Here is an 11,600-nt window from a genome sequence, read left to right on the forward strand (position 1 = left end):
TTGTGTAAAATAAGATGTCCCTTGATCCGGACCCAGTTTTTATATAGGAAAAACTTATCGAGTCAAGGCGTGCAAGCGCACTATCCTAAGAATTAGTCCCTTACTGCACAAGGTTGAATGATGAACTTCCCCCAATATATAACAACTCTTCGAGCTCCTCGTGCAGCTAAGAAGCTCCATTGAATCTTAATCATCCATGAACTCAAAACGGTATATACTTAAAAAATAGATATATGTCACTACTAGAAAACTTGTCTTTTACGACGCACAAATTATGGCGTGCATATCGTGTGCGCCGTAAAAGATGGTCATTTAAGGCGTGTTTTTTTTTGCGCCGTAAAAGACTTCTCTTTTTTGTCTTTTACGGCGTGTTTTTCATGTATGCTGTGAATGTGTAAGTATATTTAGGGCGTGCTTTTTTGTAAGCCGTAAAAGACTTCATTTTATGATCTTTTACAACGTGTTTTTGATTTGCGCCGTAAGTATCATGTTTATAAAATAATCTTTTACGGCTTGCTTTGATGAGTGCCGTGAATGTCATAAGAGCCCGCTAATATTTTCGGCTCAAATTCTAATTTCCCTCTCCGTAATTCATATATTTTCGGCTCTCTCATCTCTTACTTTCTCTTCTTATCTTCATCCTTTCCCATATTCCCAGTTACCTCTCATCTCTCTCGTTCTCTTATCTTATTCTAAACAAGATTAGATCAGAGCGTCAGGTGTTTGGAAGGGCGCCTATACAGGGAAGGGCGCCCATACAGGGAAGGGCGAGCCCATCACCGTAAACTAGACCTGATCTCTTTGCGCCGATATGTACGGCCTCTGGCAACGCCGCCACCACCACTCGGACAACTATGACGATAGCCATGCCCAGCCCTATCTGTCCTGCAAAAAGGCCCAACCCCCTCAGCCCGGCAAGAAGCAGTTCATCATCAAACCCTTTAAAGGTTTGGCCTCGATCCCAAAGCTTGCGTCTGTCACGGTAATTACAATCTACAACTCTCTCTTCCCCAATTTGGCCATGATTTTATGAATTTGTTTAGGCTGATCTTAATTGTAATTGGGTTGAATGGAGCAGCATAGAAGTACATCAAGGTCTTCGTAGAGCCCCTAGATTGCCGCCATCGCAGCCGCTATTGTCAGTCTCGCGAAATTAGGAGCCAAAGACAAGTGCTAATCCGTCGCCGCCTCCTCCTCTGCCCCAATTCGCTTTTCTTCTTCTCCGTTACGCTTCTCCCCTCCGACGACGTCGTTTACTGCTTCGTGCTTGATAGACCAGCTTAGGGCTGTTTTCCCGGACATGGATAATCAGGTTTCCAATTTCTCATCTTTCTTAAATTATAGTAGGCATGCATGATAATTTTCAATTGGGATTGTAGTTTAAGCTTATAGTTAGTAATATGGAAGCTTAAACATGGAATCTTGCGCTGTTGAATGCGCGTGTGCTATGGGTTTATTTGTTAATTGGTGTAAATCTTGCTGATATTTTGGTTGAATTTGTGGTCCTGAAGTTGAGTTGATGCCTAATGACATGTTCAAAAGTTGGTTGTCTGTGGGTATGTGATTGACTGCCCTTATTAACTTGATCATCCTCTGCATCCTTTGTTTCAGGAAGAGTCTCACCTCCTAGATTAATATATTAATACATCATAAATGACTTGTTCTTTGTTACATCAGCTGTTAAGGTATAAAGTTGGACATATAGAGCAGCTGGAAACTTCTGATCAACCAAAAGCCTGAGGTGCCAACGCTGTAAGTTGACAATGCCAATCTTTTGAGATATAATATCTGTTTTGTCCCCCTCGATGCATATGTCTAATTTTAATATAATAAGTCAGGCGTGGGGATGAGCCTCCCAGCCTGGTTGGGTTCCAAACCCCTTAAAAAAAAATGCAAAGCTGAAATTTGAATAAGCTTACAAATGTTTTGAAGTGTTCTCCTTATAGAACCTGTTGTGCTTTGTACACACAAGCTGACACAAATGGCATTTGCATATCTCATATTCGTGGTTGAAGCTGAGGCTTCCTTGCTGTTACAGCTGTAGGTTTAGAAACCTAGGTTATGTTAGGTATGGTTGTTCTTTGAAGAAAAGTTGGCTTCTGCTTATTTATGAGAATAAGTAGCTGAAAAGCAAAGCAACTGAGTGTTTGGTAAACTGGCTTTTTATAAGTGCTGTCAGTAGCAAAAGCAGTGGCAAAGTATTTTGTAAACTCAAACTGGCTTGTGCTTTTTGTTTATGGAATGACCAAATTGGACATGAGAGGTTATTTTGCCTTGATTGTTTGGTAATACAATGTTGTTCAAATGCTTTTGTTATTATTTTTAATCTTTATTATGTCCTTATTAATTTTTGTCAACTTTCAATTTTTATTAATCATAGTGACCGTATGATTAATATTGGGCAATTTTAAAAACAACTTAAACAAATATATTAGTAATATTAATAACAATTGATTTCTGATTGTCATCAACTAACCACAAAAAATATCATAATGACTAATTTGGACATGAATGCATTTTTTATCTTAAAACAAAACCAAGAATGTGGTTGAATATTTCTGAGACCAAACACTAGTTGTCGTTGTCTCATTATCTAATTGCTTTCAAGAGTTCTGTAATATTTGGTTATGTCATATGCTTTAGTAATGGCAAAGTAATCATTAACTTTCTAAATTCTGATTGTTCCCCTGAGATGCTACTTCAACTGTCTCAAAGTATGAAGCTTTACATTTAATCGTGTTTGTGTTTAAGGCGAACTGATACAACAGGAAAAATTGTGTTCATCAAGAAAATACCAAGAACAAGAAGTTACATTTGGAATTTATGGATGTAATATACAACAAAGAATGGAGTGGGATCACTCAGTAGAGTTAGTACAATATATCAAACATATTGAAACAACACTTATTCAAACTGCTAGCATTTCTAATAGTGCAGCTTTGACAGATAAAAATATAGCTTACACCTCTATAGCCTAGAATATAAACAAGGTCTCGTAAACTGCTACCTCTCTTGTAAACGTCATGGGGCTTCTCATCAATTACAAAAACAAGCTAATTCTAATACCATAATGCTTAAGAGGAGCGGCAAAAACAGCAATACTAAACACAGCACAGATCCATCCAACCGTGGCAATGTGTTTGGTTCCACTTAGAAGGAAGACAGTGATTGCCAACGTCCACCCAAACACTATATTTACAATTTGTTTGGTTCCACTTAGAAGGAATTCAGTGTAAAAATCTGCAAGAGGTGCACATGTACATACAAACAGGACATTCTTAAGCAGGACAGGTAGGTAGAACATTCAAGCAGGACATTCTTAAGCTCAGATAAAAGCAATCAAACAGAAAATAGATGTAGGTCGTAACCAGGCCCTCGAATTAGTAAAGTATCAGAGACAACAGACATGCAGACCCTTTTATCCAATTTCTATGCCTAACACATTCATAGAGAAACTGCAGCTGGCATACTGCAGATTATAGATGGCATACTATAGCTCTTACAACTACACCTAGCTTCTCTTGTTTCAGGTTTAATATGATTGAGCTAGAACCAGAAAGTCTAACACGTGAAGCAATGAGAAACCTTGCTAGAGGGGGAACTCGCTGCCTTGTCTTCTTACATGTTATTTCCAAAGACACCCAGGGCTCAATCATTTAGTACTGCTTTGAATCACTTTGATTCATTTACTAGAAAATAGAAGCAAAGTTCTATCAATCAATTTCACCAAAAGAAAAATCAATTAAATAACGTCAAGAAATATTCATGTAATTTAGATTAATCACATATTCAAACTCTTTTCTAGCGTGGGTGATATACAACATAAAATTCTATACATCAAACCCAACCCTAGATTTCTAATGATAAACCAGAAATGTTCAAAACATCATTTTCATATCTCTTCTTAGTTTTCACTTTCATAAAAGAAAGCAAAGTTTTAATTATATATTGATAACAATATAAACATGAACTCACTTCTAAAGCAAAGATAACATTACACTCACACAGCCCAAGTATTCATCTTTTTCATTCTCAATTGGAACATGCATGCCATTTTCTCAACCAAATCAGTATCTAACTTCTAGAACAAAGTTCCAAGGCAACTAAGCTAATCAGCTACCTTGAATTTAAGCTGAGAACTCAAATTCACACCAGTAAATGCCTAAACTAGAGCAATTTCATAAGTAGAAACATAGACCTAGAAAGCTATTTTCTTGGAGCCGAAATCTGAAGAAAAAAAAATGCTAAAGAATTAAACCCCAATTCCCCAACTTTCCATAAATATATTCAATTAATTTTATAACTCCAATACTCGGAATCATGATGTTGATTGACGAGGACAAAGAATGAGAGGCCAGAGGGATAAAGAGAGAGGTGATACCAGTCAGAAAGAGAGATAGAGAGATTCGAGTGAGCAGCGTTTGCGTGAAGACTGAAGAGAAGAGTATCCATGGCGTCTGCATAATTACTTCAACCAAGGGAGGGTAGAGACCGGTATTATTGAAATTTCATTAATCTACAGTCACCAGCGCCATAGTTATCTCGCGGCTTCTGGCTTCCAAAAGGAGCAGTGAGGCTGCTTCTGCTTTTTGACGGAAGTCGTAGCAGCTTCTAGAAGAAGCGGATGAAAAGTTGGGTTACCAATTGCTTTTGGGTCTTCTGTTTATAAGTGGGGGAGCTAAAAAGGCCCCCCCCCCCCCCCCCCCCAAACGCAGCCCTAATTTGTTGTTTCACATTTGTCAGACATTCGTTGACTACAAAACCCAAGAATTTGCCTCCCAGTATGCCAAACACGCGCTTGTCCGGGTTGAGTGGCATACCATATTGGAGTAAGATGTCGAAGACAATGCCCAGGTTCCTAATGTGATCCTCAATGGTGACACTTTTGACGAGCATGTCGTCCACATATACTTCCATGATCTTACCGATATGGTCTGCGAACATGGCATTGACTAGTCTCTGGTATGTGACCCCGACGTTCTTTAGACCGAATGGCATTACCTTGTAACAATATCAACCCTTGTCGATGGTGAAGGATGTATGCTCTTGATGGAAGGGTTCCATGGCGATTTAGTTGTAACCTGAGAAGGCGTCCATAAAGCTAAGGAGCTTGTGGCCTACAGTGGAGTCAACTGGCCGATCGATAAGTGGTAGGGGGAAACTATCATTAGGGCAAGCCTTGTTCAAGTTGGTGTAGTCAACACACATGCGCCATTTTTTGGGCTTCTTTACCATTACAACTTTGGAGAGCCATGTCGGGTAGGAGACTTCCCTGACAAACCCGATGTCTTGGAGTTTCTTGACCTCGGCCTGGATGGCCTTGTATTTTTCTTCTGTGAACGCTCTTCTTTTTTGTCTGATTAGGGAAACATCAGGTGAGATGGTGAGTTTGTGGGTGAGCAGGGCTGGCGATATCCCTGGCATATCGGCGTACGACCATGCGAACACTTCCTGTCGAGTCTTGAGGAAGGCGATTAGTTGATACGCTTAAAAGCAAGCGCATAATTTAACCCTGAAATGTCATCGTTAGTATATAGTAAATAGGGATCGTTATATTCCGGGGATTGAGGGTACACCTGTAATTGCAAAAACAATTAAAGAATTAAAATAAGTACAAAGTAAATTATTTACAAAAATAAAACAAAGTATGAACATATTTACAAGTAAATACAAATAAGGGGGTTTTAGAATTATAAATTAAAAATTAAATAAATAAAATAAAGAAAATGTAAAAACATATATACACGGGTGGAATGAGAGAACAAAGATCAAAACCGAAACTATGATCAAATTTGATTAAATCCTAATATTGTTCATCTAAGTCATGAGAAAGGAGTTGATCATGTGAAATATTCGAAAGCAAATAATTTCCCATTTTTTTACTTTTCAATGCTAATTAACCTAAGTGAAAGCACAAAGATTAATCCTATCAAACATATAATCAAGCCCTAGAAAGCTAGTCAATCATGACATGTTTAACGCATTAAGAACAAAGAAAGGCTATCAACTCAAGTGTGCAACTTAGTATGAAAATGTCCACCTAATTGCAATCCTCTTTAATTAAATTCGATTTTTGTCCAAAACCTTTACTACTTCGATTCAAGTTACACAAAACAAAAAGTTGATTTCATGTTCTTAAATCTAGCACCATTCATATCAAAACCCTAAGTGTTTCGAACCACATAAGATTAAAATACAAAAGATATCTATAAAGCAAATTTAATTAAACAAACTCACATAAGCAACTCTCGAATTACAATAATAGAATCTGAAAATTTCATTCAATCATATAAAATTCCAGAAATAATAACTTTGTTCAATCATGAATGTCAACTAAAACAAAACCAACGAAATTCAAAGCAAAGGTTACAAAGTAGAGGTCGAATTACACCGTGGATGGAAGATGAGGATGGATGATTTTCGTTGTGATCCTTGAAGCTTGAAAGCAAGTCTTCAATGGTGGATGGTGGAGGAAAAGGTCACGGCTGCTTCTTCTCTTGCTTCGGCCTTGCTTGAACTCCGTGGCTTGCTTTAGAGGATGGAGAGAAGATGGGAGAAGCTCACGGCAACAATATAATTTTTCTGAATTTTTCTAAGGTGTGTGGAACCCTTCTCAATGTCAAAGAGGTGGGTATATATATAAGCTCGGCTAGGGTTCACAAAGCAATCAGAATTTTCCACATAGCTTCAACCAATGATAATTCGCCAAGTAACCTTGTGATGTGGTCCAACCAATCATAGAATGCCAAGTAAGCCTTGTGATGTGTTCCAACCAATCATAATTCTCTAAAATACCTCCCTAATATTTAATTGCCGAATTTCCTTGAAATTATTCTGATTTTCTTCATGAATTTCGGCCAACATTCCTTTAGGGAATTTAGGGATGAATCTGGACGCCTTTTGAGCTTTTCCTTGGTGCACACATATTTTCCTTCCATAAATATCTCCCTTGAATCTCTCTTTGCGTCATCTCCTTGATTATTTCTGATTTTCACGTTGGCAATCACACCAATTTACTCCTCCAACAATATTTCTTTCCATAAAAATCTCCCAAGAAAATCTCCTTTGATTTATTCCACGTGAAATTCTCAATCAATCACCTTAATTCCCACGTTGTCACCTTATTTTCCTCTAGGTATTTCACGGCAAATTTAATTCCCAAGGAAAATGTATTTTCCTTTTTTAAAAACTCTTCCTTGAATCTCTCCTTGCCATGTCATCTTCATGAAGCTTCTCTTTCCATTTATGAACTCAATTCAGCTTATTTATTCCAAAGACCTGAAAATAGAAGCTTTTGTAAAATAAGAAATGGAAACTTTCCTAAACTAAAATGGAAACTTTCTAAAAATGGAAAATAGAAACTATAAAACGGAAACTTTCTACAATTAGGAACTTTCCCAATCAAAGAATGGAAACTTCCCTAAACAGAGTTTTAATAAGGAAATAATGCAAGAAATGTAGGGAAATAACAGTTAAAACGTCGCATTAAAATGCTCCTATCATTAGTTCCGCTTGGAACTGTGGATATGTTTTGGACCCAATCTTAACTTTTCTTTCTGGATGTGTATTGGAAATAGAGACCGATATCAGGTCTTCCAAAGCATTTGGTCTCGGGTGTTTGAGCTTGCGCTTATCGTCCTTCTTTTTGCTGCGTGTATCGTGGTCATCTAGAGTCTCGGGATCTTCTCTTGGATCATCGGGCTTGTCGGAGGGGGAGGGTAGGTCTGAAGTTAGGAGTACCTCTCGTCTGCCATGTCCCCTCGCGACAGTCAAGGAGTTGCATTGTCTCTCGAGCTCTTGATCGCCCTTGATGGTGAGGATGCAGCCCGGGGTAGGTATCTTCATCATTAGCATATGTCCTGCCACAAAGAATTGGAGTCGCCAAATGGCGTCTCATCCCAGGATGACGTTGTAGGAGGAGGGGCAGTCGACGACGATAAAATGTATGGTCATAGTGGGGATAGTGTTGCCTCCTCCGAGTGTGATCCGTAAGTTGTCGGATCCTAAGGGTTGCGTAATTTCTCCTGCAAAGCTAATCAGGGGCTCGTGATCTTGACTCAGTTTGTTCTTGTCCCGGTTGAGGCCTTCGTAGCAGCTGCCGAACATGATGCTGACCGCTATCAACCAGGACCCGATGGCATTGATAGTGGTCGATGACCAAGGTGATTAGGAAGGGGTCGTTATGGTGCTTTTTTATGGTGTCCTTGCTGCGATTAAAGGCTATTGAGTTCCATTCTACCTGTGGGGTGTGGCAACCATGGCTAAGTCCCAATATCTCTTGGCCCCGAGAGCAATGGCACTTTTGTGCATGGTGGGTCTCGGGTGTCCTTGGAGCGCCGTCGTGTATCGTTAGGATCTGTCCGTGGACCTCAATGGCGTTAGCGCCCATGGCTGGAGTGCGATATTGCGAGAGCTGGCCGCTATGAATGAGGTGCTCGATAGCATTTTTTAGTGCTCAGCAGATATTGGTAGGGTTGCTGGACTCCTCATGATATGTACAGTATTTACCATTGTCTCGCAGTTTTGCCTGGCCAGGTTTGTGCCGTGGCAGGCGTGGCATTATGTCCTTGTGGTTATTTCAGATATACTCATAAGAAGAGGTGAGTGTGGTGTAAATCTCGTATCGGGGTGCCTCGAAGCCCTGGTCATCACTGTGTCGGGTGCTGCTGTATGGTGCATCACGATATCGACTGCTTGAGGAGTTGTATTTTGGCTTCTTGGGGCTCTTCCCGTACTATTTGTCCCTTTTGTCGTTATATCCTTGTCGCTCTCGTTGAGAGTTGTCATGCTGGATAGGCTTGTCCTTGGCGGAATCATTGACTCTACTTTTTGTGGTCCTAATGGGGTTGTTAACTTGAGGGACGCTGACTGGATGAGCGTTGGAGTTGGTATCATGACCAAAGGTATCGTATTAGCTTGTACGAAGGCGGTAGCGGCATCAAGGAGGTCGTCATATGTTGCGGGTGGATTGGTGTTTATCTGTAGTAAGAAGTACCCCGGTTGGAGTGCTTGCTTGAATACGGATGCTGCTAGGGTTGGGTTAAGGGAATGGCATTGTGTAGCCTGTTTTTGCCAGCGGCGGATGAAGTCTCATAATCGCTCATTTGGCTGCTGTTTGAGCAGTAATAGGTCAGGTGTCATGCGATACTCGCTGCGGCACAGAATGAATATGCGGAGAAATTTGTCCCCGAGCTCCTGAAAGCTATCGATGGAGTTGGGAGGAAGATTAAGAAACCAACGCAGGGCCTCGTTGGTTAGGGTTTCCTCGAACGAGTGACATGCCATTGCGTCCGTGTATCGGGTACCGTGTAGGATGGATTGGAACACTTCTAAGTGGTGGTAAGGGTCTCGAGTGCCGTTATATTTCTCAATCTTGAAGGGCTTGGCCTCTGGTGGGCTCTTCTCGACTTGTATTCGAGCAGTGAATACTGAAAGCCTGCCATAATTGGTTGTCAGCCGGTCCTGTTTTCGGCGTTTTCAACTCGTGCTTGTAAGGAGGTGATGGCTTTATTCATTTGGAGCAAGAGCTGAGTATTGTGGTCAGGTGGAGGTATGTTGGTGGCTGTGGCGGCATTTGCGCCTGAGGTTCCCGCTATATCATGGACAGGCTGAGGTGGTGGCGTTGTGCCTAGTTGATTGGGGAGTATGGGTGAATTCAAGTAGATGCACTCGTGTTTCCAGGCGTGAGGCCCGTGGGGCTTCCCGATGTGGCGCTTGGGGGCACGAAGGTATCGGCGAGGCCAGTGCCTAAGTCGGTGCTGAGGACTAGTCTTGGTGTCGGGACACCATCGATAGTTGGTATCGGGGTCTTCTGCTGATGGGCTTTGTCGCATGCTTCGTTATGTGTGACTCGCCGCTGGAGTGCCTCTCGGAGGATGCGATTCTAGTTTGTCATATTTTTGACCTCCCGGCGAGTCGCCATAGCTGCTGTGCGCTCGGCCTTGGCCTGTGCGCATGTCTCCATGAGGTCTAGCATCGCTATCTCTAGCGCGGTGGTTGGGTCGGTGGTCATGACTAATTGAGCCTTGGTGTTCGGGCTCTGGTAAGGACTTTAGCACCGATCGGCCTTACCTAGCCGGAATTTTTGTGCTATGAAACTCAGTGAGTGAACGTGAAGGTGAGAGTGACAATTGATAAATCTATGGAATGCAGATACTCACAAGTAACAGTAAAAATAAAATCAAAGTATAAAGTGTTACCCTAATGCCTTGATTCTATACGGGTGTGAACAAAGAAACGCATGAATGCTAGAAAACTTGTTTATAGGTTTAAACGTTCTGGTGATGTCTCTTTTTGGTGATTTTCTTAATGAGTGCAAGAATGTAAATAATGCAAAGTAAACAACAAGAAAGTAACAGTGCAGCAAATAAAGATAAACAACATGAATGTAAACCGCAGGAAATAAAGTGCAGACAAAGTAAACAGCGAAAAGATAAATTGCATGAATGTAAAGAGCAACAAAGTAAAGTACAGGAAAGATAAATACTGGTAAAGAAACCGATAAGATGAACACGTAAAGGTTGATAAGTGTTGCTGAATTGTTGAAATGTATTGAGATAAAATTTAAGTAATTGCGTAGAGCGTTTGGTTGAGGACCTCTAACAATGAATCCTATGGTCCTTTTTATAGTGAAGCTAAACTATTGAATGAAGGAAAAGAAGCAATCTCAGTCTTTATAGCTAAGACTGCATTGATTACAAATACAACAGTATTCATGTTTGTGATATTTTTGACGTTATCAATGATTGATTCTTTCATGAGCAATCAATCAGACCTTGTAACTGATGATTGGCAGTAAAACCCCTTAATGCTTATCAAGTTAATTAAACCAAGCTTTGGTAACGTTTCTCCTGACAATCAAGCTTAGCCGCGGTTAGGTGATTCATCATGTCTTGTGGGTCCGCAGTCATTCATTATGCATTGTGAGTCAATTTATCTCAGAAACGGTTCTCCAAACACGTTATCTTTTACCATAAATTTGATAATCAACTTTGTAAATCTTTAATGTGTCGCGGCTAATATTAGCCGCGGTTGTTCATTACGCCTTGTGGGTTAGGCCTACCTATTTACCACGTGAGCCTTTCCAAATATTGGTTCAAACAGAGGCCCCCTAGTCCCTTGAGCTTGGATATAGATGCCGAGTGGTTAAGGGACTAAAAGATTATTTCTAGAAAACTCTCTTGGCAAGGTACACGCTCTATTATAAGCGTTGCTGACATTCATCATGTCACGGCTATTCAACCATTCAATTGCGGTCCTAAGCCAGTTTTCTTGCTGGCCCTACCCACCTTTGTGCCATGTGGGCATTGCCAATTTTAGGTTCAAATAGTGCCCCCTAGTCCTTTGAGTTTCGGCATAGATGCCGAATGGTTAAAGGACTAAAAGACTATTTCCAAAAAATTTACTTGGCAAGGAACACGCTCTATTATAAGCGTTGCTGACATTCATCATGCCGCGGTCATCACTGTGATTCTTCGTTATACCACTGCTATTCAACCGTTCAACCGCGGTTCTATGCCAAATTCGTTGTGGGCCCTACCCACCTGTCTTCCATATAGGGCTTGCCAAATTTGGATTCAAACAGAGCCCGCTCCAGTCCC

This window comes from Rosa chinensis, chromosome 4 (assembly GCF_002994745.2).
Source record: "Rosa chinensis cultivar Old Blush chromosome 4, RchiOBHm-V2, whole genome shotgun sequence".
Lineage (NCBI taxonomy): Eukaryota > Viridiplantae > Streptophyta > Magnoliopsida > Rosales > Rosaceae > Rosa > Rosa chinensis.